Raw genomic sequence first — 22,403 nt, forward strand, 5'->3', positions numbered from 1 at the left:
CTTAACAACCATAGGGAGGCCCTCCTTGAAGTACATCAAAAGGAACGTGATGACCTAATAACGTGCGTCACAAGTTTCACCAGAAACTCTAACTTCATTAAGAAAACTGTGAACAAGCACTGGAACATCCTCAATTCAGGGGGCACTGAGTTACCCAAGCCTAGGTTCGCTTTTAAACGCACGGCTAACCTAAAAGACTCCCTGATACATACACGCCCTAAAAAACAACCCGGTGCTGGACAACGGACACTGTGGGACCTCCCTCCTGTAGTTGGACACTACCCGTGTGTGGGCTGTGCGGTCTGTCCCCAGTCTAAACAATGCAAAGAAATCAAGCTTACTGATTCCTTTACGTGGAAACTTAACAGACACAAATTGCCACAGCTCTAAATGTATTTACCTCCTTATTTGTCCTTGTGACAAATTTTATGTAGGGATGACCATGAGACAGGTGAAGCTCAGAATAACGGAGCACAAAAGCAACATACGATGCTCCAAGACCCACACGAGAATGTATGCACACTACCAACTACACAAGCACTCTGCTGACAGCATTCAATGGTTAGTGCTTGAGTCCCAACCAGCCATGACCAAACAAGCACTGTTCAGGCTTGAACAGAGATGGGTTCACCGTCTCCAGCTTGATATAATAGGGCTTAATGATGCTATTCCCTGGGCTAACGTCTCAAGATAATATCCCCAAGCCAGCCCCCCTACCTAGATAATATGACATACACAGGCATAAGCCTTCCCAATAAAGAGGGCTCTTGGCTTGTCATAGGGCTTCACGATGACATTCCCTGGGCATCACATAAGTCATAGGGTTCCACGATGATATTCCCGGGGCTAACACCTCAAGCTAACACTCTCTGGCCAGCGCTTTAGGTTACCTAACCACCCATTCCAGCCCCATCTCCTTAGGTTGATATAAGCTTTTCCAGCGACAGAGGATCATTGACATTTCAATTCCATTGACCCATCAGGAATATGATGTCCTTAACTCGGGGCCCCACGAACAACTGATCGACTCTTGCGATCTCCCAGAAGAGCCATACAATTCGGCTAAACAGAGGGGCCTCCCATGACACTGACGAGGGCTCCCAATCGCACGATGGCACTCCGCCCTTCTCAATCTTAAATTGTAAATTTTTCTGCCTCACATGATTTCCCCCGTTACTTGGTTAGCTGCCATCTCAAACAGACCTCGCTCATAACAGTAGCGCTTCCTCCAAGATGGCCGCCACACCATGCCATCGGAATTCAGATGCAGGTCCAAGTAACCGCATTGGCTCTACGCATGCGCATGACGCGCGACAGGCGCGCCACTACCGAAGCTGCCCCGTCGTATCTGGAAAACTTCCTACATATAGGCGGTCACCGGAGGGATCCCTCACCAGCTTCTCCGCACCCTGACCAGGTGCCGTGAGCGTGAGGGGTAGGTGTCCCGCCAATCCAGCGCCTGAACAAAGGTAAGCTCTTCCTCTAATCCCCGAGGCCCGTGCTTTTGCCTAAAGCCCAGTTCCGCTGATGGCGCCGGGAACTGCTCCAAGCTACCTAACTAGATTCGCTGTGAGTCTTCATAGTTCCAACACCACCTCACTCTGTCCCTTGAGCTAGTGGGCACTGGTAGTAATGTATATGACGCCCTACCCTACCATTGCGACATTCATGCTTTCCCGCAGCACGGCTAAGAATCCAACGGAGTACGGGCTATGTCCCGGGGTGTTTCCTCCGTGTTCGTTGGTTCTTCTTCCTCCCCCCTGCCTCCGGGTTAACTCTATCCTTCCACATTCACAATTTGAGGACTGAGTTTGGCGCTGGGTACCTCAATATCACAGCGCTATTGTCAGCGAAGCGCTAGACATGAGTCAAACTTATACTTACTCATCTCCACGTTAACTCGGTACGCTGGGATCGGCGCGATGAATATCAACATCATGGCGCCGGTTTCAGCAATACGCTGGACTCTGTAGTATGCAGTGTTATCTTGGATGCCAACTTTAGACAATACTCCCCACCCTGGGGCCGATAAAGTGGTCATCCTTATTCCATGTTTTTGACTTTACCTCCGAATTTGAATTTAACGAAATCAAGTGGTTTCACCATTGAGGTCATATATCCAACCAGCCTCCACCACCATACACTTCCTCAACCCTTCCCTGATGGATTATACACCAATTTATACCTCCCTTACATACCCCACAGGTTCATCTAACCTAACAGCGCTGGCCTCACGGGAGTATGCTGCGAGGCCCTTATCACTTCCCTTAGGGTAAGAACCTGCTTATTATTTTCCTAGGAATGGGTGTCCTCTTGAAAGTTTTGGCATCACACCTCAGCTTAGTGTTTGAATAGCACTCTGAGAACCTCCAATGTGAGATACTAATCGCGCCATTATTAGACCGATTATGAAGGGAATTTCCACCCATTGTGCGGTACGATTGATTTCCCTTCACTCACCCCTCACAGTGTGGAGTGTATTCACTGAAGTCACGTTATATCTTCTGAGCAATAAGTCACTTAAGTGAGATTTGACTTGACTTGTTCTTTTTTAACCTATTTTTTCCCTTACCTCTAGGTCACCTAAATAGAGCAGGACCCCCTGGCCCTCTATACCCCCGACCCAGAGAGATTGTATCTGCCTTTTTCAAAGTGAATGAGCATCTAATTCTTATGTTTTTTTGTGTGTAGTACTCTGTTGAGGTCCTGACGAATCGCCGGTTGGCGAGAAACATGTTGACCACACCAGGGGGTTGAGCTAGTTTTCTGTATACCCACGGTCTCTAGCTCCCCTCTCACCCCTTTTAATCTGGGAATCAGCCACGATAATAAAAGTCAGTGTGGACTGATTACCCTTTTTAACTCTCACTCACTTTCGCACCGAATACACTTTCTTCCATCCTCACTCACACCCACCATCGGCAAGGAACAAAAGAACCCCGCCAAAAGAGTGCCTTTGGGTACTCCGTCAGACATTGCAGCGCCGGTCTGTCGAGGGGCAGTGAGTCGATGATGACACTGGACACCCTTCAGTCAGGGTGTGTTTCACACCTAATACTCTGGGTGTGTGAGGCTCTCTAAGTTCCGACAAGGGAACCCCCCTCAGTCCCTTTACCTGTGACATCAACTCCTTTCTCCACTCTGTAACACTTTCCCCGGGGAACTTTGTATTCTGCTGTATGCTCATGTTCAAGAATCTGGCCACAAAATGTGGTATTCATTTGTGCAACAATACAGGAAGCTTTGTATGCGATAATGTTGATGAGCATGGTTAAGCAGTTACATAATGGTTGAAACAAACATAATGCCTCTAGGTATAATACTGCTGATATACTCTTGTACTGCAGTCTTTTGTGAAATGGCAATAAAAAATAAAAATAAAAGAAAAAGTAGAGAGAACTGGAAGTAGGGCATCTTGGTTTCTTGGCACTTTGGCCCATATGTTCGAAATTTTCATTTTACAATTCCTAAATAGCAAATTACTATTTGGAATTCGCAAAACGCAAGGTATGTAATTTGCGATTTCCTAATAGCGATTTCTACGAATTCGCAATCACTATTAGGAAATGGCAAATTAGGAAATCGCTAAATTGCGATTTCTTAATGGGAAATTGCACAAAATACACATTTGGTCCTAAAATGGCCACAGACTACTCTGAATGGCCAACAACATGTCACATGTATATATGTATGTATATATTATTTATAAAGTGCGTCTATCACAAGGTAGCATCATGGCGCTATGCGGGACAATCCATAAAGCTCAGAAAGGTGCTGTAGCGATCAGATAAGTGAGACACAGGGAGTCTGAGGCTGCAAAAATCCTGGATTTCCTGAAGTTTAGTTCTGAATGAATGAGACAGATATGGCTGGCAAGTAGATTCCAGGCTTTGGCCCAGAGAACAGCTACTGATCCCCCCCCCTTTTGATTTGCATCTAAAAGGTGGAGTTTGAAGAAGATGAGCTGATGAGAATCTGAGGAGGCGTGTTATCACATAAGGTGTGAACCTAGCCATTAAGTATTTATGTCTTGATGCTCTATAGGCTCTAAAAGTTATTACCAAGATCTTAAATACCACTCTTTTATGAATGGGTAACCAGTGTAGCGATTTTAAGACTGCTGAGGAGCGGAGTGTTAGTTTCAGCACTAAGCGTGCTGAAACAAACAGCACTAAGCGTGTTGTGCATGTTGAACTTTCTGAAGTTTTTTTAAAGATTGACTTGTTTGCATCTGCATACAGGCTATTACAGTAATCCAGTCTAGAAGTAATTAGAGTCACTGCCACTGTCCTTCTAGCCGTACACCGGAGCAAGTCAAAGAACCTTTTTAGGGATTGTATCAGCAGGAAGTACATCCTGGTCAGTGCTAAAGCTTGTGGATGAAAGGAAAATGAAGTATCAAATTTCATTCCTAGATTCTTTACTACATATACCGTGTTATGAGGGTAAGGAGTATCCTTAGGCCACCATAGGCTAGGCGTGAAAATGTTAGACTTTCCTAGTAGCATGATCTCAGTTTTTTGAGTATTACATCTTTGGTGATTACATTGCCTCCAGCGAAAGACTTCTGTGAGACATAGTTGGAAATTCTCTTCTGCATTGGTAGAGTTTTGTTCTAACTCTAGAATTAACTGAGTATCATCAGCATAAGAGATGGTTTCAATATTAAAATAAGATACCAGTTTTATAAGGGGAGCCATGTATACATTAAACAGCACTGGGCTTAAGGCGGAGCCCTGCGGGACACCAGAATGCAATGGTTTCTCAACTGACTGGTAGTGACGAAGAGCGACTGCTTGCCTCAGGTTGGTAAGAAATTACTTCTGCCAGGCCAGAGCCAGGTGGGAAATGCTGTAGGTCTTAAGACTGTGCACCAGCATGTCATGGGAGACAGTATCAAATGCGACTGATAGATCTATTAGGATCGGCACTGCATTTATTCCCTCGTCCAAGGCAAATTTGAGGGTCTCCATAGTATGTAATAGTGCTCATTCCGTAGAATGTTTGGGCCTGAAACCCAACTGGCTCGGATGCAGAATATTAGCCTCTTCTAAAAAAGAAGTCAGTTGATTATTTACTAATTTCTCAGTAATTTTGCTGAGGTAGGATAGTAGGGAAATGGGTCTGAGGTTAGAAAGGATAGTCGGATGGGCTAGTTGTTTTTTCTGAGGGGGGTTGACTGCTGCGTTTTCTAGTCCAAGGATACTTTCGCTGATGAAAGTGAAGAATCAATTATCTTGTTAATGACAGGGTTGACGATGTCTATAATAGTGTGTAATACCTCCGGGGGGCAGGGGTCGAAAGGGGATCCTGACTTGCATGAGAGAATGGCTTGCCGTGATTGTTCCTTGCTAATGGTATAAAACTATTGAAGAATCTGTGGGGGAAAGGGGTTTTGACTTAAAATCATTTTGTAGATATTGCATTTTCTGTTAAAAAAGGTTACTTTAATTTGTTGATGGTAGGCTTTGAGAGCAATTCTGAATTGAATGAGCTGCTCTAGTTTGTAACCTCTTCGCCATATATGCTCTAGCTGTCTACAATACAGATGTAATTCTGTCAGCTTTTGTGTAAACCTAGGGTCTGAGACTTTGGTAGTAAATTTCTTTTTCGAAGGGACTGGAGGAGCAAAGGTATTACTGAGAGTAGACATCCAGGAATTGGAGTACTGGGTGTCTAATGTTGGATTCCCTTATAGGATGTGCCTGCAAGCTAACGCATCAGTGCCGAGGTCCGGATTGACTAGCATTTTATTCCATTGATGCACAGTTTTAGGGGTGTCCGAGGTGGGACCCAAAGGGTATTAGTGCACTCATGTCTAATCCCAAAGGGAATACACTTGTGGTCTGGCCATGATAAGGAAACTGGAGAGTTAAACTTTAGAGTGATAAGATTCAAGAAAATCCCACCAAGGGTATGTCCAGCACAATGTGTGGAGGAAGATACCAGCTAAGCCAGGCCCAGGGTTTCTAAGGTGTCTAAGAAACATATAACTCCAGGTTCATTGTTACAGTCTAAATGAAGGTTAAAATCCCAGACTAGGGTGAAATTTGAATATCTAAGAATTAAAGTGCTTAGAGTATCTCCCAAGGTATCTAAAAGGTGAAGATTTGGGCCCAACGGTCGATGAATTAAAGCTCCAGAGAAGCAGGCAGAGCATTCAACTTGAAAGCAGAAGCCAAGCCTTTTTGCACCTTTAAGAACTAGAAGTTCGAATGAAGAGCATTTGAGAGTGTTGCGATATATTATAGCAAGTCCTCCTCCCCGTGATTCAAGTCTATCTTGTCTATGTGTTAGATATCTAGGGGGAGGGGCGTGGACAATGCCCGAAGTGCACCACTCCTTGAGCCATGTTTCTGTGACAAAAAGGCAATCAAGGTTACGATTTGAGAACATATCGTAGATGTTCTGGGCATGCTTACACAAAGACCGAGTGTTCATCAAACTACCTATCAGCAAATTTGGCGTGCACTCGATCCCTTTGAATTTTTTGGCGTGAGGGCTAAGTTCAAGTTTACTTCTCTTACAGGAAATGGGGCCTTTCCATTTGTCAACATTTAGGTCAGTATTGCAGTTCGGCTGAGTATTATTAAAAGCAAATAAAGCCTCTCTCGATAGGTCGTACCTGGGTAAAATTGGGCAGCATTCCTGGCCACAATCTGGAAGTGGGCGGGCACAGACAGGCTTGCCTTTGGCGCACCATCAAGGTAAGACTAGGACAAAGAACTGGCTTGTGCACCACCGTTTAAAATGGCCCCCTCTAGAGAACCACATAGCTAAATTGATGGCTTCAAACTTGGATAACCAGGACTATTTGGGCGTTTGGAGAGAAAGGGAAGTAAGGCGGTCTGTTACCTCTTCCAAGCAGTCTCAGTGCCTCGCTGTTTAGCAAAAATCTACGACGTGGCAGCAATGAGCACTATGCTTTAAAATGAACTTTCCTGAAATGCACGGCGGAAAACAAGCAAAACATTGGACTTCGACTTCATTTGCAAGCCATTAATGCTACATTAAAACGATGTCGAGCCAGGCTGTGGTATTTGCATAATGATGTATTATGGGAACTGTGGTTGGAAATTCAGGCCACATGGCCACTGGGATGGAATTTTTAACTAACTCTACTCACCTGTGAACAAGGCGCTAGGAATTTAAGAGTTGTGTGCTGCCACGTACGTTTGACACAATAAATAAGTCAGTATATATATATATATATATATATATATATATATATATATATATATATATATATATATATATATATATATATATATATATATATATATATATATATATATATATATCCCACTGGCAGTCGTCAAGAGATAGTTAGAGTTAGGTCCAAAGTTTCCTTACAAAAAGCTTTTTTTGTCTTTTCAATAACTTTGGTGCAGCTTGACGAATCGCCATGAAATTTTCAAAAACCTTGCCCATTATGGTTCAGCCGCTGTGTTGAAAGTTTCGGGGTGATCCAACAAGCAGGGCCAAGAAAAAGGGGGGTTTCAAAACGTATTTTCCTTTATTATGTCTATGGGGATTTTCAATTTTCAACTGCTGAACATAATTATACCAAATTTGGCAGAAAGCTAGATGTTGGTCCAGAAAGTGTGCTTTTTGTGATTTGGTGTAAATACGTTCAGTAGTTTTTGAGATATCTAACTGAAAAAAATATAGTTATCTAGGGATGCGAGTCCTTGCAGTGGACTAGCGGATCCTACTGAAATTTGATTGGCTGCCAACACTTCAACCAGGAAGGACAGCCACCTCCTCAAATCAATGAACACTCCCAATGAACACTCCAAATGCGAGGGGGCCCTCTTGCCTCCCCGTTGGCCCAGGGCACAGTTTTATTAAAGAAATGTTGGGGAGGTCTTATCGCTTCCCCGCTGCCCGGGAGACTGCCACTTCCCTGGACACATACATTATAAAAAACAAACAATACGTTGGAGGCCCTACAGCCTCCCCTGCTGCCCCTGGGACTGCCACGTCCCTGGGGCACTTTATAGGAATGTGGGGGGGGGGGGCTCACCTGGCCCCACCGCACTCCGGGGACCACCACCTCCCTGGGGCACTTAAGAATAGGAAATCGGGGGCCATCTCTGCCCCGGGGACCGCCATCTTCCCCGGGTACAAACACAATAATGAAGGGGGTCCTTTGCTGGGCCAGGAACCACCACCTCCCGGGCCTAAAGTTAACATTGGATTGGGGCCTTGCAGCCCCCTCGTGAAGCCCTAGATGACCCTGAGGACCCCCCCAGAGCCGGCTCCAGCAGTGTCCTGGGGTGCACATCCATGGGGCATTGCAGTTTGATATGGTTTGGTGGGAGCACTGCTCCAGTTAAGCCATAGCAAACAGAGCTCTGCTTTCAGCATGTTTGTTTTCCTGCCCACTGTCAAGCAAGCAGAGAAACCGACAAAGTGCTTTGAGATCCAGGGAGCTGCATATTAGTAGCTCCCTGGGTCTCAAAGCAATGCCAGCTCCTGCATTGGCCTTGAGGTTCCCCCGCGCTCCCCAACTTTTAAAAAGTGGGTACCCTAGGTGGGAGCAGGCCACCCACAATACATGCTAGGTCCTGCAGGATGCCCCTCCCTTTTAAATGTAGTTTATGTTTTTAAAAAGGGCAGACTCCGGGGGATAGGGTCCCTGGGGCCAAAAGGAGTGGTGCCCCTCAGCCCCCTTCCCTTTTATAATACAAAAAAAGAAAAGGCCGGGCCCTGGGGGATGGGGTCCCGGGGATCAAATTCAGCACTGGAGGGGGACTGCACGGCCTCTTACTTTTTATTTTATAGAATTATTTTCTTACAAAAAGTGGCTGGCCCCGGGGGACGGGGTCCCCAGGCCGGGAGGGCGGGCGCGTGGATGCCCTTGCTAAAAAATTGGAGAAAAAAAACTGGCAACTCGCCAGAGGCCCGCCACCTTCCTGGCACGCTGCTGGTTGGGGGATGAAGTTCCCTTTTCTGATGAGAGTGCATAGGGGCCAATAAGACCAAGTGTTACCTCCAGTAATCCCTACACCGCGGGAATGCTGAGAAGTGGTCAGACACCACGCTCCATTTCTCCACTGCTCCGCAAACACGCCTCTCGCTGCACTGCTGGTGGGGGGATGACACCCCCTTGCCACTTGAGGGCCTCAGGACTAAAGTGGACTTCTTCCCCGAAGCAGCAGTGCGTTTGCAGAGTTGTTGAGAAAGGGTGCCTCCAACAACCTCTTAGCTATACAGCTGTGTGGGACTTACTGGAGGTAACAGGAGGGGTAGTTGGCCCCCAAGGACCCACAAGAGCCAAGGGAACTTCATCCCCCAACTAGTCACTCACCCATACAATCAATCACATAGCCACTTACTCACACATACAGATACACACATACCCACTCACTTACTCATACAGGGCCCGATTCACAGAACTAACTTAAGACAAAATCCTAAACTTACTACCATTTTGGTATTCACAGAAGACACTTACTCATTTTGGTATTCACAGAAGGCACTTACTCATTTTGGTATTCACAGAAGGAACTTACTCATTGATGAGGAAGTGCCTTCTGTGAATACCAAAATGAGTAACTTACTAATTTTGAGTAACTTACTCATTTTGGGTAACTTACTCATTTTGGTATTCACAGAAGGCACTTACTCATTGATGAGTAAGTGCCTTCTGTTAATACCAAAAAGAGTAAGTGCCTTCTGTGAATATCAGAATGAGTAAGTGCCTTCTGTGAATACCAAAATGGTAGTAAGTTTAGGATTTTGTCTTAAGTTAATTCTGTGAATCAGGCCCACAGATACTAACACATACTCACTCACAAGCACACACTCACCCATGCAGCCACAATCTCAGTCACTCAGTCACCCATACAGTCACTCATATATCCCATCCCTCACCTATACTGCCTTTCACATACCACTATTTACAACAAGGGGTGGTGAGGGACAGAGTCTCTGAATTAAGCAGAATACTCTCACCCAGTCAAGAGATCAGGGCTAGATCCAACACCGTTTTTTAGCTCACTGCACCATCCCAGTTTCAGAACCTGGCTGTATGCAAATTAGTCTGTTCCTGTCCCAGTGCATGATGGGAACAGGGCAAACCAAACTACAAAAGCCAATTCTTACACTGGGAAGGAAACAAGCTTCCGGGGACCGGTTTCTGGCATTACAGCCGTCTTCGGCCCGGCTTGCTTGAATCCTGATGGTGCAATGAGCAAGGGACTCATGTCTGAGTATACCCTGGAAGCTTGTTTCCTTCCCAGTGTAAGAATTGGCTTTTGTAGTCTGGTCTGCCCTGTTCCCATCATGCATACAGCCAGGTTCTGAAACTGGGATGGTGCAATGAGCTAAAAAACGGTGTTGGATCTAGCCCTGATCTCTTGACTGGGTGAGAGTACTCTGCTTAATTCAGAGACTCTGTCCATCACCACCCCTTGTTGTAAATAATTTTGTCCACCCTAAGCGTGGAAGGGCATACTCAGATGTGAGTCCCTTGCTCATTGCACCATCAGGATTCAAGCAAGCCGGGCCGAAGACGCCTGAAATGGCAGAAACCGGTCCCCGGAAGCTTGTTTCCTTCCCAGTGTAAGAATTGGCTTTTGTAGTCTGGTCTGCCCTGTTCCCATGATGCACTGGGCCAGGGACAGACTAATTTGCATACAGCAAGGTTCTGAAACTGGGATGGTGCAATGAGCTAAAAAACGGTGTTGGATCTAGCCCTGATCTCTTGACTGGGTGAGAGTACTCTGCTTAATTTAGAGACTCTGTCCATCACCACCCCTTGTTGTAAATAATTTCACATACCACTGCCACATCCACTTACTCTCCCACACAGCCATATTCACATATACTCACACAGCCACACACACATGCACTCACTAACCCATACAGCCACTGAGTCACCCATTGGTTGTCTGAGTACCTGTGTGGATGTATGAGTGTCTGTGTGGGTGGGTGAGGGTGTGTACGACTGCCTGTATGGATGAGTGAGTGGGTGAGTCATTGGCTGTATGGGTTAGTGAGTGTGTCTGTGAGGGGCTGAATGGATGAGTGTGTGTATGGCTGTGTTGGTGAGTCCGTGCATGTGCTAGTGGTATATGGGTGAGTCACTGGGTATGTGAAAGGCAGTATATGAATGCATGGGTGAGTGAATGCAAGACTGGCTGTATGAGTAAGTGTCTGCTTCTGTCAGTGACAGTATAGGTGAGTATGTGTTAGTATCTATACGAGTAGTCGAGTTAGTGTGTGTAACTGTACGTTGAGTAAATGTCTGTGTGATTGACTGTATGAGTGGGTGAGTGAGTAGGTGTTTGAGTAGCTCTATGGCTGACTGACTCAGTGACTAAGTAGCTGTATGGGTGTTTGAGTGGATATACCAGTGGCAGTATTAGTGAGTGAGTGGGTGTTTGAGAGGCTGTATGGGTAAGTGAGTGGGTGTGTGTAGATCGACGAATCAGTGAGTGGGTGTTTAAGTACTGGTATGGGTCAGAAATGGGTTTGTGAATGGATGGGTGGGATTAGGAGTGGCTGTATGAAAGACCCAAGAGGACTAGGGGGTAAGGGTATTTCTACACTGCCCTCTTCTCTTTTTAAAAAAAATAAAAAATTCTTGTGACTCAGTTTAACCAAGTCACAAGATGGCTGCCAGCACTTCCTGATTTAAAGTGTTGGCAGCCAATCAGATCTCAGGCACGAGATCGGGAGGGTGGGGGTCGCAGATACACCGTGGCCACAGTTGTATATCCAAGTATTGAACGGATGTACACTTTTTAACAAAAAGAGTGCTTTTTGGACCAAGAGCTACAGTTTTGCCAAATTTGGTGTAATTCTGTTCAGCAGTTCGGGTTGGAGCCATGTCTAAAGGTTCCTAAGGAAATTAACATGGGGAAAAAGTGTTTTGGTACCCCCATTTTTCTTGGCCCAGGCTTGGCAGATCACCCTGAAATCTTCAAGACAGCAGCTGAAGTGACTGCCCTGATAGTTTTGAAAATTTCGTGAGGATTCGTCAAATTACGGCAAAGTTATTCGCAAATGAAAAAACGCTCTTCCTATGGAAACTGCATCCTAACTATAACGACCTACTGGCGACCGGAGGGCGAACATGTCAAGCATGTGTAGAGGGTCTTTTTGAGGCCATAATGGAAGATACTGATAGGACTACACTGGTAGCACTACATTTCATCTAAATAGGGTACATAGTGCTACTATGACTAACAGGACTGGTAAATGCCACCATATGACATCATTGCGAAGTTCCATTCATTTGCATACTATGATTTTCTGATAACCAAACTGATGTCAAATGATAATATCTCCTTTAGCAGCGTACAGATTCAAGAATAGTACCATTGTGAGCACCCATTTAAACTCTCATTCACTTGCAAAGGCGCTCAACCATGACCAAATCAATTAAGTAGGCTTACCAGATCCTAGACATGCTTCTGTGACAGAACATCGACTACAGAAATCGCAAGATACAAAAATATTGCATAAAAAAATATAAAGAAACTTAATATTGAACAGAAAATACTACAATTTTGATTACAAATATATTGTTGGAAAAACTATAGGAAAACATTGAAACACAAGAATATATAACCCTACAAGAAACATAGACTATTACACACATTAACAACAATGAAACACCAAGTAAACAATGAAAACAAAAATATTGTCAATGAAAATATTTGTAAAAAGTAAACACAAAATCATATATAACAGTTGTTCTAATATTCTGTAGTCCACTAAGTCTCCTGATAAAAATGGCACCACACTTGTGTGGGTAGGCTTAGTGCTTCTTAACCAGAAACCCTTGCAAACCTCAAACTTTGACTAAAAAACACACAATTCTCACATTTCTGTGATGGAAAGTTCTGGAATCTGCAGGGAGGAACTAATTTCCTTCCACTTACCATTCTCCCAAGCCTCCTGATAAACATGGCACCTCACGTGGGTGGATAGGCCTAGAGCCCGCAACAGGAAAGGCCCCAAAATATAATGTAGAGACATCAATATTTCCTGTCACAAAAATGATCTGATTTAGCAATAGGGATAGCAGTGGTTTTTTGCCTAAGGATCGATGGTCACCTAGGGAAAACTACCAAACCCAGACTGAAAACTAGACACCCAGGGGAGTCCAGAGTGGTGTGTCTCGCTTGGGTCCCATAAAGGTTTTTACCCACAATACCCAACTAGCCGCAAACCATGGCTAATATGGCACATTTTCCTCTCATTTCTGTGACATCTGGAGTCAACAGGAATCCACACAGTTTCTTCCATCCTGCATTTTCCCACTTATCCCAATAAACAAAATCATGAGATGTGTGGTAACCCTCACTGGCATGAAATTTGAGGCTCCCAACAGATGTAAGTACGTTGAGGGATCCTCCCGAGCCACCCTGGAGTCCCCCTAGTGTCTAGTTTACGAAAATATCTAGTGTTGGTAGATTTTACCTGGAGACAATATATACCCTGGCAGAGAAAGACAGAAAAGATAAATATTACTGTACAACCATCAACTACGCAAGCGCACATACATACTGGTTGTTTTTGGCATGAAGGCGAGGGAAAAGTTTGAAATGTAAATTTTATGAACAAAAGAATTCACGAAAATGAAAATCACTGTTAATGAGATAATTCAGAATACTGAACTAACGACTCACAGCCGGTGAGCTGTAAAGCCACAATAAGGCACTAATCGCTTTTCTGGCCATTCACACACTTTTCATCCATCTCATTCACAAAACCATTCACATCGCCAGCCACTAATCCAACACATTACAATACTCACACACACTGCCAGCTCATTCACACCACCAACCGGAGGCCAACGACTCACACCGCCGTCTACACACACACAACCAGTCAGATGCCAGTCTAGACACAACCATCACGGTAGCGGTGTGTGTGTGTGTGTGTGTGTGTGTGTGTGTGTAATGACTTGCTGGCCACTCAAACATCACCATGAAGCTCCACACCACTTTCATTTTTAAAACACTCCCACAGTGCACAGATTACACACACACACACACACCCACACACACACACACACACACACACACACGCACACACACACACACACACACACACACACACACACACACACACACACACACACAAAGTGATAGGCAAAAAGTTTTCTGTATTGACTGTACACCCTGCTATACCACTAAAGGCAGGCAAAACAGGCTACAGCATGTTAGGGGCAACCCGGGGTTCCGGACTTCCATTGGGAAGCCTTCCAGCTCTTGTCTGCAATCCAGCTTGCTCTTGGAACACCCTGTTATACCACTAAAGGCAAAACAGGCTACAGCATGTTAGGGGCAACCCGGGGTTCAGTACTTCCATTGGGAAGCCTTCCAGCTCTTGTCTGCAATCCAGCTTGCTCTTGTTACACTACAGACATATCAGTGTCATCTTGTAAAAGTGACACTCCATCAGCTCTAATAGTAGATTCATCATCAGATGATTCGTCTCAGACAGAGAATTCACTACCAGAATCTTCAGCTTGAACCTGTGCCTAAGATGCAGAGCCTGTCTCAGAGCTAGATTAAAAAATCAAGCCAACAACCTGCTGGGCGGTCATATTATTGGTTTAAAGTCCGACTGCATACTTTGATGATGGTGGTCAGAGTTTAAACCGGCCAGGGAATCCAATGCTGCTCTGACGGTCTCATGGAGCCAGTCGGCCAGTCGGAAAGGCCTCATAATCCCTTAAGGACGGCCTTTCCTCCGTCAGGATCATGATGTTGGTTTCCGACAGCCAATCTATGTCGACCTTTATGACGTAGATTAGCTGTAGGAATCTGACTTTGGGGGCCCCTAGCAGCCCCCCCCGGCCCTCTGCATTTGACCTGGTGCCCCCCAAACATCCCTGCACCTGAGGTGCCTGCCACACAGTGCAGGAATGTTTTGAAACATCCGTTTTTTTATGGGAGCTTATGCTGCGGGCTTTTTCAACCTGCACAAGCTCCCATAGAAAAATGGATGTTTCAGACCGTACTGTGTGCGGTCACATCCAAATGATGCGGTTAGAACCGGCCACCTGAGTTAGGATAGGTTCCCATTCCGCAATGGTTTTGGGCGGACGTGAGTCCACCGGACATCGTAATCAGGGCACTGTGTCAAATTTGAACTCAACAAACTGTGGCAGTAGCAAACAGTAAAAATGATTATTGCCCTATAATGAATGAACTAGAATAAACTATAATTACAAATCACAAAATGAGCTTTATACTCCAAAAATACCTCTTACTTGCCACAGACAGCTAGACTGTAGGTCACCTACACCTGCTGTGCTGTGCACAGACACAGCAAGCACCAGCAATATCCCACTAGAAAGGAAAGGAAAAAGAAAATACAATTACACACAATACAACACAATGCACATCTTGCACAAATCCAAAGAGAATTTAACATACAATAAAACAGAAGCTAAATATGCTGCAATGATTACACCGTTTAAAAAAAACACAGTGATACTTTGAAATAAACAGTATAAAAATGATTTCTTACCAAACACATGCAACTGCACAAACTGCAGATCTATCAATGCTGAAATTGCAAGTAGGAGTCACCAGCAAGGAAATCAAAAGCTTTGAACTACAATAAAAAGAAATAAAACATTAAGTTGGCAAATGATGACATGAAATAAAACATTTAACATTATAAAATGCAAGTCTGTCCCTGGGGGCAGATCAGCGTCACACCCGCCCGATCTGCCCCCAAGAGGGGCACAAAACAAAGGTAAAAACGGTTATCCCAGTGCGCCAGCCAAATGAAAGCTAAACACCAGTTCACACACACCACCAGCCAAACGCTAGCCAAACAGCCAGGCACACGCCAGTCCACACATACCACCAGCCAAACACCAATTCTTCACACAACATAGTGTTCCTTGATGTCTAGTGGTTTTTCGCCACAGTAGACAGATACACATACAAAGAAATCTGATATGCTGAAAGCTGGGAACTAAAATCAAAGGACATGTGCGGGACATACTGGGAAGTGCCCGTGGCAAAGGGGCCACTTCTCCAACATTTATCGATAGAAAATCCCTGGTGTCCTTTACGGTCAGAGCAACCTAAAAAATGTTCACTCTGCCCGGGGGGGGGCATTGGGAGGGGAGGGTGGACATGGCGAAAAGATGGTCTCTCATAAATAGGGAGAGACCTTTGCCCAAGGGGTTGCTCCCCATATACATAAATAAACAAATCACTGTTTCTAGTGGTTTTCCACCCCACCTGAGGGTCAGATCTTACCCGGTGGGGGCGGAAAATGACCAAAATAGGGAGCTACCATTGCCCAAGGGGTCTCTCCCAATGCACACACAAACTGTTCCCTTGTGTATAGTGACTTTATACACCCTAGGGGTCAGATCGGCTAAAAACAATTGGGCAATCTGCCCTGAGGGGGGAGGGGTGTAAAATGGCAAAAGATGGTATTTTATAAATCGGGTGTGACCCTTGCCAAGGAGTCGCTCCCCATATACATAAATGAACAAATCCCTGTTAGTAGTGGTTTTCAACCCAGGGCAGATCAGCCTAAAAGATCGGCCTAAAAACCAACCGATCTGGCCCCACTGGGGGGGGGGGAAGCGGAAAATGGCCCAAAGATGCGATAATATAAAAAAGGAACCCCCATACATTCATAAACAAATTCCCTGGTGTTTAGTGGCTTCCCTCCCAGGGACAGATCAGCCTAAAAGATGGCCGATCTTCCCCCAAGGAGGGTGGGAAACATCTAAAAGATGCGGTAATAGCTAAAGGGAGTGACCCCTGCCCAGGAGCCACCCACACAATAAAAAACCTCACTTCTCTTGTGTCTGGTGATGCATGCCTACTGCACGGTCGCGGTCTCACCCCTGATCCCGCAGCAGGAATGCACTTTAGAGACACAGGGACTCTTTCCTTTACCCCGGTGTTTCTCTTACCTCCCAACTTCTGCCGGGAACGAGGACTTACCTTAAACAGGACCTCCTCCCTCGACACCTCGACAGGCTAGAAGCAAATGGCTACAAGCGTGCCCCGGCACCTCTTCATGATGGTGCCCTGTGAGTGCGCTGATGTTCATCAGATCGCAAGGATTGGGGATGGCAGTGGGAACAGTGGTAGGGGCAGTTGATGGGGGGGTACCCACTGGGGGAGCACCAACGCTTTACCCGTGGGTGGGTGCTAGGAAGTGCTTTACACGTCCTCAGCACCCAATGTTTACAGCACGTCCTCAGCACCCAAGGGGTTAACCAATGTAAAATAAACAAAAATAGTAAATAGAAACCCTTTCTTAAAAAGCAATATAAATAGAGAACGAAGACGTAAAACCAACTGACTGATCAAAGGAGAGAGTGAGGACTAGGTAAGCTAGTCCGGATCCCCAGTTTATATATGGTATATCAATAAGGACTAGCTAGAAGTGCGAGACTCTGTTATGTACGCTTTTAACTACAAAACCATTGGGTTTGTTATAAAAGCCCTCACCCACCAACCTAGTTGGTGGCATGCTTCATCATCGGGCCCACCACAGTGACACCTAGCGTGTCCCAGGTGTGCTTCAATGCCAGAATTACTGCGGAGCCGGTATGATTGCTGAGTGTGCAGTGTAGTGAGTGAGAAAGTGAAGATTAAAAGCTATACAGTGGGTCCCAGTACCCGAGGGTAAGATAGTTACATTTTATTAACTGGGCCCCTGTTAGCAGATAAAAAGGCAGTCGGACGTGTTGGAGAGTTTATGACCCCCTACGTCCAGTGTGGTCGACATGTTTCAGCCAGGCCTTTAAAAACTGGCTTTCCTCAGGACCAATGAGTGATATAGTGCAATTAAATAATACTAAATTATAGTGGATGTGTTTGTTTTATTAATGTGTCGCACTCCCTAAAGTGCGTCTATATGTAGAGGGGGATTCCCTCTTGCTTTTACTACATTTAACACATAGGACATAGACAGACGTACAGGTAGAGTCAAATTAGCATGATGAGCTGTTAGCACAGAAATTGCCGTCTGGTAAGGTGTGTGCTCGACCTATTTCGGACTAGGGTGTAATCATGTACACGACATGACCAGGTAGTTATATCATGAAACCGATTTTGGTGGTGGTGGGCTAAGACAGCGTAATTTTAGACATGCTGAGGAACAGGTAAGTAAGTATCTTATATCCTCACACAGGCTAGTGTCTGTAAAAGCCTCCTTGGGTCACTCGGCAGAGAAAAAGACCCTGGAAGAGGTTTAAAAAGAAGAAGCGCGTAGTTAACGGACAACCTGTGGGGAGAGAGATGCAATGGCTTACCCCAATCCTGGTGATCGTCTTGTTTTACTCACGGAAATGCCGGTCTGGTTCCTCCTTGGACCTGTCGTCCTTCTGCGGTGCCCGGATTTGAAGTGAGGGGGCCATCGTTCGAACTTTAAATAGCCCGGATTATTGGCTGCACCTGTATGATGGTGGAAATAGAAGGAGGTGCTTCGCCCTGAATGCCTAGTCATTGTGGTGCTGCGCGCATGTGCAGGGGAGCAGTGTGTACAGTGCATGCGCGTTGCTGGAGGGGCGTGTTGCACGTCCTTTGTTCTCTTGAGCGTGCGCACTGTAATGAAATTCCGACTTTACATTTGTGTTCATGGGAATTACCCTGTTAAGAAGTACAACGTATTGAATATATAACGTTAATGTGCACGTTGTGTGGTGTGCTGGCGAGGGTACATTGGGTTATGTATCGCCTATGTTCACATATATGATATGCTGGGGGTACTGAGCTGCGAAGAAACGGGGATAAGGAAGGACCACTCTGCATGGTGGCTGAAAGGTATTTTTTCTCAGAAGGTGTCATTTTAGGTGGGGTGAATGCGGCAGGAGTCTGCCTATCATAGAGCGGGATTGGATTTTCATGCAGGCTCTGTGTCTGTTATAGTGGGGGAGTCAGGTCACTCAAGGGGTCAGGGAATTCCATGGTATTGAATCATTCAGCCCCTCAAGATGAGTGGAGAGTCGGTATATCCAACGTTGTTCTTTGGCAAGGAGAAATTTTTCATTCATTGCCCTTGTTTCAAACTGTTCTATCACTGTCCATGTGAAGTCGTTTGGGGTGTGGTTGTGAGTCAGGAAGTGGTCTGTCAACTTGCTAATGTTTTTGCCACATCTGATGGTGCTCCTATGTTCCGTCATTCTGGTCCTGACTTTGCGGGTGGTCATCCCAACGTATCGTAGGCCGCATCTACAGGTTATTAGATACACTAGGTTGGAGGAATTGCAGTTAGTGAACTGCCGTTGTATCCAGGTTTTGCCAGTTTCCAAATAGAGGGTTTTTGATGGGGAAGTGAGGTGACAGACACTGCAATTGTTGCATGGTTGGTGACCTGTCAATTTTGGAAGGCCCCAGGCATTAATAATGGTGTTCTGTGGTGGGCGGTTCTGTGGCTTGGGTCTGGTTGATACAAGCTGGTCTTTTAGGTTTTTAGCCCTTTTGTAGGCAAACCGCGGTTTCTCCCAATTCCTGGTGCCTGAGTTGATGATTCTCCAGTTCTTGTTTATAATGTTGGACACCTGATTTGACACAGTGTTATATGTAGTTACACATGTGATTAATGGTGCCTCTGGGGGTTTGAAGATGGTGTCCAGGATGGCTTCTCTGTTCTGGTTGCGTGCCCTTTTGCAGGTTTTTTGTATGATTTTGGTTGGATACCCTCTGTCTTCTAGTTTGTGGACTAAGGCAGATGACTGTAGTTTGTAGTCTTGGGTATTGCTGCAGTTGCGCCTGGCTGTGGGTTTGTAGAAGGTTGTGGTGGTGAGGCCACCTCCCTCCGCCTTACTGTTAAGGTCCAAAAAGGGCAGTTCATTTTGGCTGCTGGAGCACGTGAAGCGTAAGTAGGCGTCACGGTTGTTGATCCAATGGATGAAGTTATCAAGTGTGGTTTTGTCCCCGTCCCAGATAATGAGGATATCATCAATATAGCGGCGCCATATTTTGATGTTGGTAGCGTACGGGTTGGTGGGACCATGGATATGGGTCTGCTCAAAGTGGTGGACATATAGTCCAGCCACACTGGGGGCAAAAACACTGCCCATGGAAGTCCCGTTGGTCTGCAGGTAGAACGTACCTTCATATTCGAAGTAGTTCTTTTTGAGCGCAAGGGTGGCACAGTCCATGATGAAGCTTATTGGAGTTTGGTGTTCCCAGTTAGTTCCCATTAGGACATCATGTAAAGCCTGTAGTTGGCTGGGAGCAGAGGAGAGCCCTTCTTGAAGATTGGGACAATCTCTGCTCCCAGCCAAGTACTAGGGACCGCCATTCCTGCAAGAATTGCATTAAAAATGATTAGCAAATAAGGGGCCCAAATCATGGGTTGATGTTTGAATAAGTCACCAGGAATTTTATCTAGTCCCGGTGCTTTCCCTGGTGGCTGTTTTGCTATTACAGCAATTACCTCACCCAAAGAGAACTGCAAAGGGACAACTGCTACCACATTTAGGGGGCAAACGTTTGTGGTATCCAGCAGGGAATGTTCCGGTAGTGCACACACGTGCTGCTTCGGTGGACCCAACACAGCCTCTGCATAGAGGCAGCGAAAATGGTCCTCCCAGACCACGGCGGCAATATTCGCCTCAACTGCCTGAGTCGGCTCAGATGAGCCTGTTTTCACCGTTTGCCAGAATTTCCGGGTATCTTTTACCTTAAGAGTAGAAAGCATATTCTCCCAATTTGTATGATCCCAAGTCACCTTCGCATTGTGGATGGCTTGCTTTAAATCAGCCCTCCTTGACCTAATTATCCCAGGATCCCTCAAATTCTTCAATGCCTCAATCAGTTTACTCTTTGCCTCCCTGCAGGCTGGACTGTACCATGAGTGTCTTGGTGCCCTTTGGGGCCCTTTCCCCACCACTGGGTTTAGCAGATCCGCAAGGGTTCCCACCAGATCTTTGTGGAGATTGCCCAGCTTCCTGAAGATGTCTTCGGGGTGTGAATAGTTTATAATGGTCTCCATGGACTCTAGTGTGGGGAGTATCCTCTCGTAGAGCTCCGAGATATGGGCGGGATTATCTAGGAGTTTAGTCCATCGGACTCTTCGCCTATCATTTGTTAAAATTAGGTTCTCCTTTGGAGTCATTTGCTCTGACTGTTCCGTCCTAAGTTCAAGCGGGAGAGCCAGAGAGAGAATCAAGGCATTATGGTCACTCTCACCTCTAGATACCACGTCAAAGGTCAGGACCCTGTTCCAATCAAAGGTCCGGACCAAGACGTAATCCAGGTGTGACTCGTGACCAACCCTATTGAATGTGGGTTTAGAAGGAATGTCCTTGCCACATCTACCATTACAAGCCCTGAAGGAATTACTAAGGGTAAATGCCAAAATTTGTGTCGCTAAGGGCGACCATGATTTGGCTGGGGGACCCACCAATTGCGGAATTCCCCACTGATCGTCCTCTTCCCCAAGAGCTCCCTCCATTGTAAGAATAAGTGGCTCAAACTGACAGTTGAAGTCACCCCCTACCACAATCATAGCACACTTTGGGATATGTGGGAGGAATGCTGAAAGTTCCTCAAATGTGGGAGATGGTTTTGTGGGTCCTACCGGTCTAGAATAGACATTAATCAATGCAAGTTTTGTATGATTAGGCCATTCCAGTAGTACACACTGGACATCCACTGAGTTAGTGTTAAGAACTCTAGCCTTGCAGCCCAGATGCGATGCCACCCAAATGCAGAGCCCCCCGGAGGGTCGTCCTCTCCCTTCCCATTTAGCTGGAATGGTAAAGCTTGCATACCCCAAACGCCATTTATCCTCCCGAGCCCATGTCTCCTGGAACATGCAGACCTCTTGGGTGTCAATAAATGACACCCAATCAGGGGAATCTAGTTTATTTTGCAGTCCCCCTACGCTGGCATCTTGTGGGAGGCAACGCGCATGCACTGTACTCACTGGTCCCCTGCACATTCGCGCAGCACCACAATGACTAGGCATTCAGGGCGAAGCACCTCCTTCTATTTCCACCATCATACAGGTGCAGCCAATAATCCGGGCTATTTAAAGTTCAAACGATGGCCCCCTCACTTCAAATCCGGGCACCGCATAAGGACGACAGGTCCAAGGAGGAACCAGACCGGCATTTCCGTGAGTAAAACAAGACGATCACCAGGATTGGGGTAAGCCATTGCATCTCTCTCCCCACAGGTTGTCCGTTAACTACACGCTTCTTCTTTTTAAACCTCTTCCAGGGTCTTTTTCTCTGCCGAGTGACCCAAGGAGGCTTTTACAGACACTAGCCTGTGTGAGGATATAATATACTTACTTACCTGTTCCTCACCATGTCTAAAATTACGCTGTCTTAGCCCACCACCACCAAAATCGGTTTCATGATATAACCACCTGGTCATGTCGTGTACATGACCACACCCTAGTCCGAAATAGGTCGAGCACACACCTTACCAGACGGC

At 45.9% G+C, this 22,403-nt stretch overlaps 1 protein-coding gene across 3 annotated transcripts in view; it reads left to right on the forward strand.

Moving 5' to 3' along the window:
- Positions 1–22,403, forward strand: part of TBX4 (T-box transcription factor 4) — a 758,647-nt gene that overhangs the window by 307,465 nt on the left and 428,779 nt on the right. The gene's annotated exons all lie outside the window — the stretch shown is intronic.

This window comes from Lissotriton helveticus, chromosome 3_1, assembly GCF_964261635.1.
Source record: "Lissotriton helveticus chromosome 3_1, aLisHel1.1, whole genome shotgun sequence".
In the NCBI taxonomy this organism is placed as follows: Eukaryota; Metazoa; Chordata; class Amphibia; order Caudata; family Salamandridae; genus Lissotriton; species Lissotriton helveticus.